Below are 18,936 nucleotides of genomic sequence, written 5' to 3' on the forward strand. Positions count from 1 at the left end.
CTCGGATATTCGGTGTTGGCAAGAAGACTGTTTTTCGGAAACTTGTGCATGGAGATCCTGTTCATCGGTCTTGTGCTAAAGCATTCACTGCCCCAAACCAGACCACAGAGATAATCGATGACCTTGGGTGCCAAGTAATGGCTGTCTTTTTTGATGGCCAGAGCACAGATTCCCTGCTACAATGCGATACAACACCTTCAGCAAGAAAGTTGTCTCTGTTTCATCATTTGTAACGCCCGAGCGTCTGCCACCAACTGAATCTGCTACCCAATTTCACTGTCGTCGAGTTTACTACCAGATAATGGTCTGGATGGGAAAAGCAGAGAGTATGGATGTCATAAATTGGGGGTGGAACCTGCAAAAGAATCGGCTCATCCCACTTATGTCAAAAATGAAGGCTGCTCCAAACAGTCTCAAAAGGTCATTCATTACAACTGCTCCACTGCCTGTAAGACACTCCGCTGCTCCTGTAGAGCAGTGGTTCCCAACACATGGGTCACGACCCAAAGTTGGGTCGCCTGATTATATTTTTGGGTCGCTTGTTTTTCAGGCATATTGTATCTTGGGCGAAAAATAACAATAAAAAATTTTTAGAGATCGATCACAAAACTGGAAAATACAACCACAAGTCATGAAGTGTTTCATGTCGAGACATCGGAAAGCTTTGTGGCATGATCGTAGTGCAAGAAGTTTTAACAGTTTTCGTTTTTACTATTGTTATTATTATTATTAAATGTAAAACCAACAAAACTTTCAGTCTCAAACATAAATTAACTTGCCAAAGTTACGGGATATACATTGTAACATGCACTATATGTCACGAACACTATGTAAGACAAACCATGACAAATTTTTCCACACGTTGGGCCACACATAGTCTGATGTGGTAAAATGCATCAAAGACAAAGCCCCAAGTGCTGTATGGACTCATTGCTTTCTTCACAGAGAGGCCTTTCCTGCAAAAAAACCTGTCTCAAGAGCTGCACGAAGTGTTGAATGATGTTGTGAAGTGTGTAAACTTCATCAAAGCAAGTCCACCAAATCGGCGTTTATTTTCGTCTTCGTGCACTGACATGGATTCTGATTATTACCAAGCATTGCTGCTGCACACAGAAGTGCGATGGTTGTCACGAGGTCGTGTCCTGAAGCGAGTGTTTAATTTGCGGGAGGAGTTTGCTTCCTGAGGTAACAGAACTGTGTGAGATTAGCCGAGAAGTTTTTGCAAGAAGATTTCAACGCAAAAGTTGCTTACCTTGCCGATATATTTGACTCTCTGAATTCTCTAAATTTATCTACGCAAGGCAACGACTTTACGGTGATTGATCGTGCCGCAAAAGTTTCTGCTTACTACAAAAAACTCATATTCTGGAAAAGTTATGCCACCAGAGATGAGTACGATATATTTCCTCAGCTAACGCAATATATTTGTGGCAAGGAAGTTGATGTTAAGCAAACCATAATTCGACACCTGAAACAGTTTGCCAAAAAGTTTGTGCACTACCATGAAAAATCTCTAACACCTAGTAGCAAAATGATTAGATAATTGATCCATTTGTTGGAAAAGATCTGCCTCGACTTCCCATCCATGTTGCAGAACAGTTTATGGACATAACGACAAAAGCAGCAAATCGTATTTCTTTTGCGTCCTTCAAAGACAAACACTCCAAAGATTTTGCAAACATCCACTTTTGGGCTTCCATGTACAAAGTGTATCCCACAGTTTCAAATTTAGTGCTTCAAAAACAGATTCCATTTGCAACAACTTGGCTTTGTGAGACTGGATTTAGCGCCATGTGTGTATTGAAAATTAAATGGCGAAACCGGCTGGAAGTTGAAGCCGACATGCGGCTATGCCTAAGCAAAATAACGCCTCGATTTCAAAAACTCACTGACAGCAAGCCAGTACAGCAGCTATCTGATTAGTGATTTGATAAACATATTATTTTTGGAAAAAGTTACTGCTTTTGTAGTGCTGTTTGTTTGCATCGCAATCTTGTATGGCTTGTAAAATACTACGACAATTTGCTTGGGTCGCAAGATTTTACCGAACTGAATTTTTTTGTAAAATGGGTTGCCTTAAAATGAGTTGGGAACCACTGCTGTAGAGGATACGGACTACCGTGTACCGCTGCATGTGGACCATGCCAACTGCAAGAATGTGACAATCCACATAACAAGTTTCTTCTAGACGAGTCGGAAGATGATGAATAGAGACAGCCCTAGGCAATAAGACAACAAACGGGCTGATCACCCTGGTTTACGATTTACCTTTGTAGCCTACCGTTGTAATTCCGATGATTTTCTGAATTTGTCTGTGTCCAGACTTTAATGGTACGCCATTATTTAGAACAGATTAATCCCCTGTATTCATCTACTGTAGGAGGCCAAGTATGAGCCTCCTGTTGGTTGCAGTTTTTCTTAGATGCCTGTATTGATAGTACCTGTTATGCGGCATGTAATATGCTCTTATGATAATTCCATCTTATTAGGGGAGATTGGGGATACTACGGACGGATTTTCGAGTGTTTTGTTTTCGAAAAAATGTTTTATTTTAAAGTGTGCTGGAAACCATTTTGCACCAATACATATGGAATTTATTCAGATGAAAAGTGAGGAGTTGTCTCAAAATTTTACCACTATTCGGCTTATCAAGCTGCCAAAAGTATAGAAACTGAAATGTTGGAAAACCACTTTTCTCAAGCTCGTGTTACATCATGGAAGTCAAGATGATTTTGTTTGCAGTATATCTCAAGCTTCAAGGGAATTTGCTAATATCGTGATCTGCTCTGTCTGATGTTGGCCTATCGCTGCGTCTGAAATGTCCCCGGGCTCTCCCAAGTCGTATATTATATACAAATCATACGTATCTCAGTAGATAATCAGCCTATCGTAATTTAACCTATTTAATTCGATTCATTGACCCCGAAAACTTAGGGATAGACACCTAAACCGTACTTTCGACCTTTAGACTGAACAACAGTTGATAGCCTATTTAGGGAGATTTTAAACTGATGACATCCAAGGTGGCTCTCTATGACCTTTGTGTATTTGCAGTTTGTGTATTTTTTTGTTGTTTTGTTTTGGGTATAGACAGCCTTGTTTCACGCTAATAAATAATAATAATAACTATGTGAGCAAACATTTTAATTTAATAGTTCAAACATTTTTCGCTAAATTTCATTTTAATTTATTTTTATTTTTCGGAATGCAAAAGAAAAGATATTGTAGAATAAAATACAAAATTCTCTTAGTAAGCAGAAGGCGTCGTTGGATAATTTTCTAATAGTTGAGGATTCGAATATCAATTGGCTCTCGCCGAATAGGGAACTCGCCAAATCGGACTCGCTGAATCAGACTCGTCAAAGCGGGCCATTCCGGAATTCACACTGGTGAAAAGCCATATTAATGTGCTGTGTGTGAGAAATTGTTTTCACAGGTCAGTAGAAGGTCAGTATGAAGGGTCATATGCAAATTCACAATGGTGAAAAGTCATATAAATGTGACATGTTTTAAATCGTTTTAATTTTTCAGTCACCTGAAACGTCATATGTATATTCACTCTGGTAAAAAGTCATATAAATGGGACGTGTGTGAGAAATCGTTTGCACAGGTTGGTAACCTGAAAGGTCATATGCGAAATCTATCTGGTGAATAGCTATATATTTAAATGTGACGTTTGTGAAAAAGCGTTTTTGCATGTTGCTTGTGTGAAACGGCGTAAGATACGTCTCTAGAAGGTAAATTCATAAAATGCAATTTATTTGTTATTTTGTGATTTCCACTGTACTTGGTGAATGAACAATAAAATATGTTTTTGTCTGATTGAAATTATTTTGTATGCAACCTGGCATCCTTTTTTTACTTTGAAATTTATACTGATCATTTGTTAGTTTTGAATGTTTCTTTTTTATTGCTTTTAATATTAACAACTCCTCATCATTTGAAATGGCGACTTTCACAAAAACTGACAAGAACAAATATTTCTAATTTCTGGTGACGTTTTATAGCACATTACAAAGAACAAGAAGCAATACTTTGAAAAAAGATTGAGAACACAAATCACAAATCTTGTTCTTCATCGTTTTGTCATCAAGTCGGCCTTCTTTTGAGCACTACGACTCCAGATATGCCAAAATCTTTCCAAGTATGATTCCAAAGCCCTGCTTAACAACGCTACGAAGAAACCAAGGAACATTGTTTCCAGGAACATTGTATTCCTACTCTTAACCATTATTAAACTTTTCTCAATTTAATACCCTAATTTTGCAGCTATAGTGTTTCAGGTTATACGTTTTCCCATTAATATATTCCATCTTTGTAACAACTAATTTTGTTTGGTCAACTAATGCATCACCAAATCAAATCAATTATTCATTTCACCTTGTAACATGAATCAAAGTGAACTAATTCCAGTAAAGCTTGAAGTACTTGAAGATTGTGAACCACATGGAATCAGTAACCAAGAACAAGTGGTGCAATTGAAAATTCATGAGAGAAATCACACTGGTGAAAAGCCATACAAGTGTGATTCATGTGAAAAATCATTTCAACAACGTAGTAGTTTAAATCAGCATAACATGATTCACACTGGTGAAAAACCATACAATTGTGACGTATGTAAGAAATCGTTTGCACGGGTCAGTAACCTGAAACGTCATATGCCAATTCACACTGGTGAAAAGCCATATAAATGTGACGTGTGTAAGAAATCGTTTGCACGAGTCAGTGACCTGAAATGTCATATGCGAAATCATACTGGTGAAAAGCCATATAAATGTGACGTGTGTGAGAAATCGTTTTCACAGGTCAGTAACCTGAAACGTCATATGCAAATTCACACTGGTGAAAAGCCATATAAATGTGACATATGTGAGAAATCGTTTGCACGGGTCGGTCACCTGAAGGATCATATGCAAATTCACACTGGTGAAAAGCCATATAAATGTGACGTGTGTAAGCAATCGTTTGCACGGGGCAGTCACCTGAAATGTCATATGCGAATTCACACTGGTGAAAGGCCATATAAATGTGACATGTGTGAGAAATCGTTTGCACAAGTCGGTAACCTAAAAGATCATATGCAAATTCACACTGGTGAAAAGCCATATAAATGTGACGTGTGTAGGAAATCGTTTGCACGGGGCAGTCAGCTGAAATGTCATATGCGAATTCACACTGGTGATAGGCCATATAAATGTGACGTGTCTGAGAAATCGTATGCAGGGCTCTGTAATTTGACATATGCGAATTCACACTTGTGAAAAGCCATATGAATATGATCTTGGCTTATAGAAAAAATGTATACGACGTTGTTAGTATGATTATACTGTAGATTGTGATTTTGTGATGTTTTTTATGTTCCTTTTGTATTGCCAATCGTTGCATAACTTTATGTGATTTGTTTCATGTGTTTTTGGCAGTAAAAGCAGTAACGCAATCAGCGAGACACATGCCATCATTGATGTTTGAAATCACCTCATCGCAGGAAAAGAATTGTTTTGCACTCAGTTCAGTAACAGAAGAAAAAAGAATAAAGGCAGGAGATGCGACTCGAACCCAAGCAATCGAAACGACTATATTTCTTGCCCAAACTCTAATCCACTAGGTTACGCTGGTGACGGTAATTCGTTCACTCAGTGTAGTTTGTATCAAAGAAGTTTCGAGAAGAACGTTGACAATATCACATGCTGAGTCACATGACTTCATTGAGCTGATTTACGAGGAATCGTACAATATGTCATGCATGATTGCATTATTGTTTTTGGAAAGTGAAATACGTTAAAGTGCCTACCGATTATTACTTTTCAAGATTTTACTTTTGTGCGCATTGTTTATGCTTTTATGAATATACAATTTAAGTTGCGATATTTTTGTATGTTTCAGGTTATAGGCTGTTTATCCTGCAATGTATTTCTTACTTTGTAAGTTAACTGATTTTGTTTGGTCAACCATCGCTAATGCATCACTAATTCAAATCAATTATTCACTTCAGTTTTTAACATGAATCAAAGTGAAGTAATTCCAGTTCAGTTTGAAATACTTGAAGATTGTGAACCATATGGAATCAGCAACCAAGACCCTCAAGCCACTGTTTTAAGTTATCGTTGTTTGAGGCAAGAAGATGAAGCGTTTGCATTATATTTGAATTTTCATCATCGTGACCACGCAATGCCAACCCTTGTCGAGCAAAAAAAATTATTACTTTAAAAATCCACTCAATGACAGAGCAATTCCGTTTCATGTTTCTCAAAGTCGAATGAGATACAATTTTTGATGTTTCTGTGGCTTCTGCTTCTACCAGTCTACCTTCACTGCATTCCCTGTGTGCGGTACTAATATCATGCTTTTTAATGCATCTTTTCCTTTTTTCCATTTGCTGAAACCTTCGATCCAAACCTTCTGTTGTCCTGAAGACAAAACAGATTTTGTACGTGACGAGACTTATTGTTATCCACAACCAGGGTTTTTTTTAAGGTTTGGTTTGGGTGACCGCTAAGTAGTTTTAAGAGACCGCAAGTGTTTCATTTAAATACCAAAAAATAGCCATAACTAGGCCTACATACAATCAACGCAACATAAAATGAATTATTCGACAAGGCACATCTTAAATGATTGTAACAGCGACCAAACAGCCTGCCCAACACGGCCGCCAAACAAGTTTTCTGCACAATCAAACAAAGTGTGCTTGTTGGCTTCTGCTTGTTATGTTTCCACACGTAAAAACTGATCATTATGCGCCATAAATCAGAAATAAACATTGACGAGTATCAAAGGTGCACTTCTTTTGTGAATAACTCTTTGAATCAGCTGTTCGCTGTACCTCCACTTAGGCCTATTTCGTATATTCGTATTTTCGGCTATATTCGTATTATCGACAAGACATAGCGAGAAACAACCATTACTTTTCTACTGTAGTTGCAAGTCCAAATTTTGGGAAACCGCAGGAGAAATTTAGGGGACCGTTTCGGTCCCCCAAAACACCTTAAAAAAAACACTGTCCACAACCCATTTGCAGGATGTCCATTAAGCTATTCCTTTCACGGAGTCGAAGGTTATCCAAGGATATTCCTTTTTCCATGATTGTATGTACTATAATTGTGATTTGTGTAAGAAATCGTTTGCACTGGTCAATAACCTGATAGGTCATATGCGAATTCACACTGGTAAAAAGCCATATAAATGTGACGTTTGTGAGAAGTCGTTTGCAAGACTCAGTATCCTGAAACGGCATGCACCAATTCGTAGCGGTAATAAGCCATATAAATGTGATGTAGGTAAGAAATTGTTTACAGGGCTTTGTAACCTGAAAGATCGTATGCGAATTCACACTGGTGAAAAGCCATATAAATGTGACGTTTGTGAGAAATCGTTTGCACTGGTCAGTCACCTGAAAGGTCATATGCGAATTCACACTGGTAAAAAGCCATATAAATGTAATGTGTGGAAGAAGTCGTTTGCAGGGCTCTGTAACCTAAAAGATCATGTACGAATTCACACTGGTGAAAAGCCATATAAATGTGATACATGTGAGAAATCGTTTGCACAGGTCGGTAACCTGAAAAAACATGTGCTCATTCGTTCTGGTTCAAAGCCATATAAATGTGACGTATGTGAGAAATCGTTTGCACAGGTCAGTCACCTGAAAGGTCACTTGCAAATTCACACTGGTGAAAAGCCATATAAATGTGACGTGTGTGAGAAATCGTTTGCAAGGGTCAGTATCCTGAAACGTCATATTCGAATTTACACTGGTGAAAAGCCATATAATTGTGATCTATGTGACAAATCGTTTAGAAGGGTCGATGCCCAACATGCAATACACAGAAAGTATATACATCTAAGCTACACAACAAATGGTGACTATCCTTATATAACAGCGCAAGGCACTGGAACACCTTGGCCACAAAGACCTGGTGAATACTTACACGATTAATTAATATATACGTCAGTATCATGAGACACACAGTAGTCAAATCAAACGCACTACACAGTAACTAGCCAGCTACTTATAATGACGCAAATTACTGAGATCGTTGGCGAATATTTACATGATTAATATCTACATCATTTGCATGAAACACACAGTAGTAAACAAATCAAAGGCACTAAACAGTAACTAGCCAGCTACGTATAATGACACAAATCACTGAGATCGCTGTAGCATACACTACTTGAACATGTTGACGAGTTACACATATTGGGGCCCTGCGGATGACACATACACAGGCCCGTAGCCAGCTGGTCCTGTGTAACGATTAATATATACTAACGATTAATATAATAACGATTAATATATGTTAACGATTAATATATACGTTGGTATCATGAGACACACAGTAGCCAAATCAAACGCACTACAAAGTAACTAATAGACAGCCTACTTATAATGACGCAAATCACTGAGATCGCTAGTGAATACTTGCACGATTAATATCTACATCATTTGCATGAAACACACAGTAGTAAACAAATCAAAAGCACTAAACAGTAACTAGCCAGCTACGTATAATGACACAAATTACTGAGATCGCTGTAGCATACCATACACTACTTGAACATTATGCATATTGGGGCACTGCAGATGACACATAGAAAGACGAAGGTTAAAACAGATTTGCGCGATACATATCCACAATACAGTAGCCTACACTACTAATTTAGATGAAAGGCAATGGTGGCACAGATGCCTCAACGACACCCGCTAACAATAGACCAGGGGGGTCGGGTCCTGAATGCAGTCAAGCATTCCCCACAGGCGCAACCCATGATATACCTCTTAGGACCAGTTCCACTTTGACCTCACCCGATGCCTCATCCCACCGCTGAGACTGCCACCCTAATGCGCCTGACAATCGGTTTTCGTTTTTAGAGGATGATCTCATGGACTCTCCCCAACCAGTACCTCCCTCTCTTAGTTATATCTTCGGAGAACCAATCACCACTAATTGCCCAGGCTTTAGGTTCTCCCCTAAACTGGCCCACTCATTTCTACCCTGCAGAGAATGTAAATAGAAAGAGATCCATTTCTCCCAGAAACTGTGAGATAGAGCCAGGTTATACCTATAGTCTCTCCGTAACTCATCTCGGTCATGCGGGTTGCCAACTGATGAAAATGGGCTCAAGAATGGATTAAGGAGTGCGGCTGGGGTGATAACAGTAGAATCCTTAGGGTCATCACAGATAGGGACTAAAGGTCTTTCGTTGACTGTTATGGCACTACCCATAAATGTAAGAAGTTCAACAAAGTTGAGTTTATGAGCTGAGTTCCCAATAACGTTGGAAAAGGCAATTTTGAATTGTTTGACTATTGCTTCCCAAGCCCCTCTCTGAGCCGGGTCATACGGAGGGATGAACGCCCAGTTAATTCCCTTTTTTCTCAGAGAAGTTTGAATTTCAGAAGACTCCAAAATTTCTGGTAGTCTTTTAGCTGCCGCTTGAAATGTGGTCCCGTTATCTAAGAGCATGTTACGTATAGATCCACACAAGTCTACAAATCTGGTAAATGCTAAAACAAATTCACTGTAAGATAGTGACGTCACTAGTTCCACATGGATTGCTCTACTCGTAAGGCAGGTAAATAACAATCCCCATGCTTTTTTTTGGCTTCTTTCTTCCACAAACGTCATTGGACCAAAAAAATCTACACCACTGTTAAAGAAAGATTTGTTATAGGTCGTGGTTTTTGGTAATGGTAAATCAGGCATAAGTTGCCTGATGGGCTTTGCTTTCTCTAAGGCACATGGAGCGCAGTCATGCAAATAATGTTTCACCGAAGAATTACCATTTGCAATCCAAAAACGTTGACGAGTAGATAACAGCGTCTGTTGCACACCAAAGTGATAGCTATCACAATGAGCGTCAAGGACAACTAGCCGTGTCAATGCGTTCCTCGAAGGCAAAATAAGAGGATGCTTTGCATCGGCAGTTATTTCGGGAGACTTACTCAGACGACCTTCAATACGAAGTCTACCCTGTTTGTCCACACAAGGACGATACTTTTTTTAGAGAGAGCAACTCCTTCAGGCACTGTTTATCCACTCCAGCTTTGCTCGAAGCAAGACGTTTTGTTACAACATCAATCGACTCTGGCAGACCTTCACAACTTAACAAATCTGTATACACTATTTTCTGCACGTAGACAACCACCATAGTTAAAGCGTCCTCAAGGTAAGAAGCATTTAACTTTGCTTTTGCATACTCATTACTCATGTTTCTTGCATTTAGATGCAATGAACTCTGTGAAACCTACAAGATAGGCAACTTTCTTTTTTTTCGTACAGCGTAGGTGCTGTTTCGATCTTCATGCTAATGGAGCCAGTTGTGTTTTTCTCTCACCGTTATCTCCGGCGACAGTTCAATTTTACGAATAGCCACATCGTTTCCCTTCACTGTTGGGACCTCATTCTCCTGCATGAGAAAGGATGGACCGCTCAACCACATTTTCTTGGAACCTGTTTTGGTGATGGCATTCGGTCTGGTGCCAACGCCTGCCAAGTTGAGATGCGTCGGACAGAAATGCCATTCGCTCACTTCTGACAAGAGTAAAATGCGATTTAACCTACGAGTAACAAACTTGTATAATCGTAGGTCAGGGTTCCTGATCCACTGAAGGACAGTATTCGATTCACACCAGAAATGTTTTCTATGATCATGCAGGTGTAGTGCATTAGCTGCCTGGTTTAACAGTTCCATAGTATTGACCACTTAACGTCGGCTTTATCGCTTACGTCATGATGCCGTACCACCGGCGTTTGTTTTGCGAACAATTTTGCCGGCGTTTTGGCTGTCATATGGGCTTATAAACTGATATAAAACTACATTAAATGGCAAATCTTGTTCTTTAAACCATAAATCAGCCTCTTTTACATAGATTCAACATATTTAGGCCTTCAAGCAATGTAAAATGACTTGTTCAAAAACTATTTTGACGAAACAAGTCTTTGCCTGCATTTGAAACTTCTTCAAAAGCAAGTGAAATGTGAAACGTATTCAGCTCGGCAATCAGCTGGCGTGGAGTAATCAGCAGATTTTTCATGGATATAACGTGTCCAGGCCTTGAATTAACGTGAAAAGACTCATTGAATAGCCAGTTTGAACTGGCTTTTCTTAAACCTCCTTGTAAACAGATCTACTTTTCGCTGAGAAAGCAGCGCCATAACCATGCTTTATTGAAGCCAAACTATTTCTGGTAGATAACAGAAGCTTTAGGGAATTCACCGTTAAGCGATACAAGCTGCATACGACCATAAACGCTGTTCCAACGTTAAGCAACAAAAATTAGCAAAGTGGTTAATGAAACATTCTAGTTAAGCGTCATGCAAGTGTGAAAGATATGGTTTTGTTATTTCTCATTTGAGATGCTGTTAATTCATTTACGTGAATAGCCACTGGATGACTTTACTGTATTTATTTATATTGTTCTAGTTGGTGCGTCATGGAAATGAAAGATCGTGGTTTTGCTTTTGAAAATCTGTGAAATAATATTATGTTACGATTATCTTTTTGTTTGCATTCTTTGTGCTTTCATGAGTATAGAATAAAGCTGTGTTGTTTGTGAATATAAGTGTTCCTACTCTTAACCATTATTAAGCTGTTCACAGTGTATTGGCTTAATTTTTGCAGATAATGTTTTTCAGGTTATATTTCAACCCTGTAATATATTCCATATTTGTAACAACTGATTTTGTTTGGTCAACTAATGCGTTACTAATTCAAATCAATTATTCACTTCACCTCTTAACATGAATCAAAGTGAAGTCATTCCGGTAAAGCTTGAAGTACTTGAATATTGTAAACATTATGGAATCAATAACCAAGAACAAGTGGTGCAATTGAAAATTCATGAGAGAAGTCACACTGGTGAAAAGCCACACGAGTGTGATCTGTGTGAAAACTCATTTCCACAATGTAGTAGTTCAAGTCGATATAAGATGATTCACACTGGTGAAAAGCCATATAAATGTGATGTGTGTAAGAAATTGTTTGCACGTGTCGGTGACCTGAAAGGTCATATGCGAATTCACACTGGTGAAAAACCATATAAATGTGACCTGTGTAAGAAATCGTTTTCACAGGTCAGTCACCTGAAACGTCATATGCAAATTCACACTGGTGAAAAACCATATAAATGTGATATTTGTAAGAAATCGTTTGCACAGGTCAGTAACCTGAAACGTCATATGCAAATTCACACTTGTGAAAAGCCATACAAATGTGACGTGCGTAAGAAATCATTTGCACTTGTCGGTAACCTTACAGATCATATGCGAATTCACACTGGTGAAAAGCCATATAAATGTGACGTGTAACAAATCGTTTGCACTGGTCTGTAACCCGAAAGATCATTTTCGAATTCACACCTAAAAAGCCATATAAACGTGACTTCTGTGTGAGAAATCGTTTGTATCGGTAGCCTGAAACGTGGTATGCGAATCTACACTGGTGAAAGGCCTTATAAATGTGACTTGTGTGAGGAATCGTTTGCAAGGGTCAATAACCTGAAAAGTAATATACAAATTCACACTGGGGCAAGGCCATATAAATGTGACTTTTGTGTGAGGAATAGTTTGCACGGATCGGAAGGCTGAAACGTCGTAGGCTATGGGAAAAAAATATTTCCGTATGTTAGCAATTTAAATCGTCACAACAACTCTGGAGCTAACTCTGGAGAAAAGTCATAGGACGTGATTTATTATTATTTGTTTCATCATCATCAACCAATTTTGATTATACAGGCCATGAATTAATCCTCACGTCGAGGGTGTGGCCTGTCTGTCTGTCGAGAACGAAGTCTTCCCCTCCAAACCTCACGATTGATTGGGTTGGCCGAGTCCATGTTCAGGGCTACAAGGTCACGTTTTATAAATTCTTCCCAAGAGCGTTTTGGTCTACCTTGATCCTGCTGTGCTGCTATGTTGACACATCTGACCTGCGAGATCCAGCTTGAGCTGCGCTCAACGTGACCAAGCCATCTCAGTCTGCCTAATTGGAGGACTTCACTGATGTCTTTTATTTTGAGCTTTGATAGAAGTGTCTCAAACTGGTGTTGTCTTCAGGCTTGACTAGGCAGGTCCATCTTACCATCGCTCTGTCATTACGTTGGAGGCGCGTAACGCTGCTTGCTAAAGTAGCCCATCTTTCAGAGCCATAGAGCATGGCACTCCTCACACAACTGGAGTAAACTTGAACTCTGGTTGCAGCAGGAAGTTGCTTGCTTGTGAGTATAGGGAGGAGTTCTCTAAATTTATTTATTATGATATTAACTTGATTATTATGATATCTATCTTCCTTTGTTTTTGGTAAATGTAACAAATAATGAAGAAATAATGCGACAAAAATGCTAGAGTTGCCAAATGAAATATCCAAGTTTTGTAACGCAAGTTGCAAAAACATAATTACCCACTTACCAGGTTGAAGTGGCAGATAGCCACCTACATTTTTGTTGTTCGAGGAAGCCATTGATGAATCATTCTAATTAAACGTCATGCAAGTGTGAAGTGTGTAAGATATGTTTTTGTTACTTCTCATTTGAGATGCTGTTAATTTGCCCCAACATGAAGAGATCCCGTCAGTGTGAATGATGAAACAACTTAATTTACAAAAGAAAGCCTTTGTAGTCGCACTTAAGTGACATAACTTGTGTTGTTATGATAAGCCACTGGAAGATTATATGTTATTTCTTTTTTATTGTACCAGTTGATGCGTCATGGAAATGAGAGATCGTGCGTTAGCTTTTGAAAATTGTGAAGTAATATATATTGAATATTAAGCTGTGTTGTTTTTGAATATGAGTGTTCCTACTCTTAACCATTATTCAACTTTTCACAGATTATTAATTTTTGCGGCTAATGTGTTTCAGTTTAACGACTATACTGATCAACTATGGCTAATATCAATTATTTACTTATTTACTTCACCTTTTAACATGAATCAAAGTGAGATAATTCCAGTAAAGCTTGAAGTACTTGAACATTGTGAACCATATGGAATGAATAATCAAGAACAAGGGGTGAAATTGAAATTATAAGAAAAATCACACTGGTGAAAGGCCCAACAAGTGTGATTTATGTGAAAAATCATTTCCACGACGTAGTAGTTTAAATCGGCATAAGATGATTCACACTGGTGAAAAGCCATACAATTGTGACGTGTGTAAGAAATCGTTTGCACTTGTCAATAACCTGATAGGTCATATGCGAATTCACACTGGTAAAAAACCATATAAATGTGACATTTGTGAGAAATCGTTTGCAAGAGTCAGTATCCTGAAACGACACTTGCCAATTCATACTGGTGAAAAGCCATATAAATGTGACGTATGTAAGAAATCGTTTACAGGGCTCTGTAACCTGAAAGATCATATGCAAATTCACACTGGTGAAAAGCCATATAAATGTGACCTGTGTGAGAAATCGTTTGCACGGGTCAGTCACCTGAAAGGTCATATTCGAATTCACACTGGTAAAAAGCCATATAAATGTGACGTGTGTAAGAAATCGTTTGCAGGGCTCTGCAACCTGAAAGATCATATACGAATTCACACTGGTGAAAAGCCATATAAATGTGATGTGTGTGAGAAATCGTTTGCACAGGTCGGTAACCTGAAAAAGCATGTGCTCATTCATTCTGGTTCAAAGCCCTATAAATGTGACGTGTGTGAGAAATCGTTTGCACAGGTCAGTCACCTGAAAGGTCACTTGCGAATTCACACTGGTGAAAAGCCATATAAATGTGATGTATGTGAGAAATCGTTTGCAAGGGTCAGTATCCTGAAACGTCATATGCGAATTCACACTGGTGAAAAGCCATATAATTGTGATATTTGTGACAAATCGTTTGCAGGGCTATGCAACCTGAAAAATCATATACGAATTCACACTGGTGAAAAGCCATATAAATGTGATGTTTGTGAGAAATCGTTTGCACAAGTCAGTCACCTGAAAGGTCATATGCGAATTCATACTGGAAAGAAAGCCATTCAAATGTGACATGTGTGAGATATCGTTTGTACTCGTCGGTATCCTGAAACGTCATATGCTAATTCACATTGGTGAAAGCCATATAAATGTTTGAGCAGGATTACTTTGTATGCTGCCTTGTTACTAGGAATATAGATTATGTCTTGTGATATTTTTGAATGTTTTGTATTGCTATTCGTCATATAACTTTTCGTGGATTTGTTTCCTGTGTTTTTGGACGGGAGTTGTTCCTAGTAATTTGTGGTATTTTGTGAACTTAATGAGGACATGTTTTAACGTGACAATAATTAATCTTTCATTGAATTTCAAACTACGCCATGACTTGATATTGCTTTCTTTTGTCTGATTGTTTTATTGTCACATTGCCTTAGGTTTGTTTTAAGTTTCCTTGCTGGTTTGATTCTGTTATTTAGTTTAGTTTGCAAGATTGCTCACTTCTTAGCAAATTGCTTAAGTTTCGACAAAGCTATCGAACAGCTGATAAAATAAATAAGAATGGATTTTTGAATAAAAATAATATATTTAAACTGAATAAGATTTTTTTGATTTAAAAGATTGTTTCAACTTTAACAATATGCCAACAACTTCATTAGCGGCTGGTGTGTCCTAGAAATGGGGGTGCTGCGGAGGGACGAAGCCTGGCCGCGTGTCCGCCGAAAGCGAATGCAACAGCGGGGTGTCTCCCTCAGAAAACTTACATTTGATTTGGTGCATTCTGAGCATATTTTAGCTTTAAATTGTGATAAAGTTTAAATGAAACTTGGCTTATTTAAGAGTTTCGTAAATGTGTAATATTTTGGAGGGGACGATCAACAAACATAATTATATGAATAGCATGTTCTAAATGATAAAGAAGAAAACACTTTTTTTTCATTACCTACTCCACAAAAAATTTCCCGTGGCCTATGTCACTTTACATTTTGGATGTAGATAGATGCATTGCTTATTGCATGACCATATTAAATTCAAGCAGTTTTTTCCAAGGATGGGAAGTAGACCAATCCTAAAAAGTATCAGTTGTGCTAGTGCCTCCTTATTTGCGTTCTTCTGAAACTAATACTACCGCAATACTAATCAACGAAAATGCAAACTACTAATTGGTTTATTGTGTAGCACTTAACAATGCGTAATTTCATAACGTAAATTTCGCTATTGCGACCTAAGCTTCTTTTGACGTTACCGGATGCCAGACACTCAATGACTTATGACAGTATGACACTGCTTTTTTCTCAACACTTGCCGTCCTGCTTGTGTTTTGGTTTAAAACAGCACATCGTTCTGCTATTCGTTTGTATTGCCAATTCAAGAAAACTCGCGGCTCTACGACGTCACAGTCAACTGTCTCTTTAGTTGTAACCTTGCGCAAAATCTTTCACAGCACCCAAAGTTTCCAAATATAGTTTACACTTAGGCCTATAACAGTCAGCAATTCTGTAAACAGAGAACATAAAATACATTTGGGCAGTAGAAACGCTAAGATATTTGAGAAACTTTTTGTGAAAACTTTCATTGGAATGCTGAAGCACCGCAGCATACATTAGCGAGCCGCCCCTGAACAAACTTGCTTTCTTGCATGCGGAATGCAGCCTGTGATTTTTTGTGAATATTCTCATTGTTAACCAATTATTGAGCCTTTCCTATATCAGTTTGGTAGACTTGTATTTCAGGTTTGTTTGTGTTTTTATCTTGCAACATGTCGCAAAGAGACAACTATATGTAACATTGAAACGAAGTATGATTCGTTTGTGTTTTAAAATATGTGAAATTTTCAGGATTATGCTTTTGTGCACATTCTGTGTAATTTCATCAAGATAGAATCCAACCTGTGACGTTTTTGAATAAGTTTTAAGAATTCCTACTGTTAATCATTATGTGTTTCAGTTCTTTAAACTCGTTGAATGAATCATGTACGCTATTGTGAGATGTCATAATATTGACGTGAGGCACACTCATGCATTGTTCATCTTGTTTTGCAATGATTTTCTCGTTACAAGTAACTTGTCCTTTTTGATAACACAGTATTTTGTTTATCTTCAAACAATTCAGACTTTTTCCACTTTCTTGTTCCGGAATAAGATCGTGATCTCGAGTAAGACTGTCTGTGGAAGGGTAAGCTACTAATCAAATCATAACCCACAAATCATTGCAAAAATCTTGAGATAAGCATGTTTTGGAGATGACACCTTGCAGTTTTGAATGCAAGATTGCTCCAATGGGAAAGGGCAGGGCAACGTGTTCGCAATCAAGCATGCAATTTTTCAAATGCATAGATACATGTATGATTCTTTAGTATGTATTTTAAAGTTGTAGGGACTTTGGCTCATTGGGATGCGAAACTACATCCATCGTTGGCAGTGGCGGTTGGTGAGTTGTAAAAATAGCCAGGAGTGCTGCGTGTACGCCGATAGCGAATCCAACAGTGGGAGGGCCTCCCCCAGATATTTTTAAAATTACATTTGATTTGGTGCATTCTGAGCGTATTTTCAGCTCTAAATTGTGATGAAAGTTTAAGATAAAACTGGTTTATTTAAGCTGTTCCGAGCTTTCAATAAAATGTGAAATCTCCTTAACAAATCCTAATTTCTTGCAGCAACCATCGCTGTGAAATTTCACAAGTATCCTGGTCTATTGTGCTGTTTGTACACAGCACAAGCTTTTGCTATTTGTTTGTATTGCAAATCAAGAAAACTTGCGGCTCTTTGACGTCACAATTGAGTGTGTTCTTTTATTGTAACCTTGCGCAAAATATTTCACAGCACGAAGTTTCCAAATATAATTTACAATTTATAGCAGTCAGCAATTCTGTGAACAGAGAACATAACTACATTTTGGGCAAAAGAAACGCTAAGATGTTTGAGAAACTTTTGTGGGAGTGCTGCAGCACACACTAGCGAGCCGCTCTTGTAGCAGTGGCGTAGCCAGAAAAAAATTGGGGGGGGCAAATATTTGATGAAATGATGAGAACAATAAATAGGGGGGGACTTAGACCAAAAGTTCTGCTCTAACCCCCTGAAAATATGGAGAAACATGTAAAAACACCAACCAGCTTACTTTTAACGCGTAAAAATAACGTTTACCCCCTTGAACATAGGGGTTGAAAGTTTTGGAATTTTTTAAAAATTTTACTGTTTGTGGTACGTAAACAGTGACTAAACACTACTTTTTTGATTCAGTCACAATTGTTGTGATTGCTTCACTGAAGTCTTCCATTGTCACATCAGTCTTTGATACAATATTTTCAAAGTATAGTTTCAAGTTTGTTATGTATGTGTGAAGTGGAAGCTTCTTGTGTCCTTTTTTCAGCTTAAAAATATCGCTAGTTTTGGGAATGGATAACGATGTGTCCCTGGCGTAACGTATCCTGTACAATCTGTCTGTCTTGGTCCTTTCTGCTTGAATTGAATTTGCGTAATTGTCGAGCTCCATTGGTGAAGTGAACGGTCCACCTAAGGATTTGAGAGCTGCAAGATCTTTGTGGCGTCTTTGGTCTAGTGCAATATTAGCGGACATTTTGTTTTCTGATATCGTTTTCTGCAAGTTATCTTGAAGTTTTCTCCACTCTAGCTGCAATTCGGGAATAAGGATGGTTTTTTTGGTATAACTTTTGAAAGATCCAGAAGGCATACTTTCAATTAGATCTTGGGATTTATTTTTTACTTGTGATGAAGAGGCTGCTGGCAGTTCTCTGGCCCCTCTGCGAGATAGTTCATAGTTAATGAAGCCAACACTTCTCTCAGAGTCAATGTTGTGGATAGGCACTTTTTCCAGTTTTTCCTCATCCATGTGGGCGAAGGATATATTTGCCTTTGGGTTATGATCTCCGAAGAAGAACTTGTAACATGCTTTTAAGTTGTGCTTTGTATGTGGATGTCACTTGTGCAATGCTTGCACATATTTCTGGGCTGTACTTTGTGGCATGAAAACGATCGGATGACACGAATTGGAATGCAGGGTTATC

General features: G+C 38.3%; 1 pseudogene; it reads left to right on the forward strand.

Annotated features, from left to right (window-relative positions):
• Positions 1–2,522: 2,522 nt before the first annotated feature.
• LOC145783644 (uncharacterized) lies at positions 2,523–17,759 on the forward strand (annotated as a pseudogene).
• The last annotated feature ends 1,177 nt before the right edge of the window (positions 17,760–18,936 follow it).

The sequence above is a fragment of the Aplidium turbinatum genome, chromosome 14, assembly GCF_918807975.1.
Source record: "Aplidium turbinatum chromosome 14, kaAplTurb1.1, whole genome shotgun sequence".
Classification (NCBI taxonomy): Eukaryota; Metazoa; Chordata; class Ascidiacea; order Aplousobranchia; family Polyclinidae; genus Aplidium; species Aplidium turbinatum.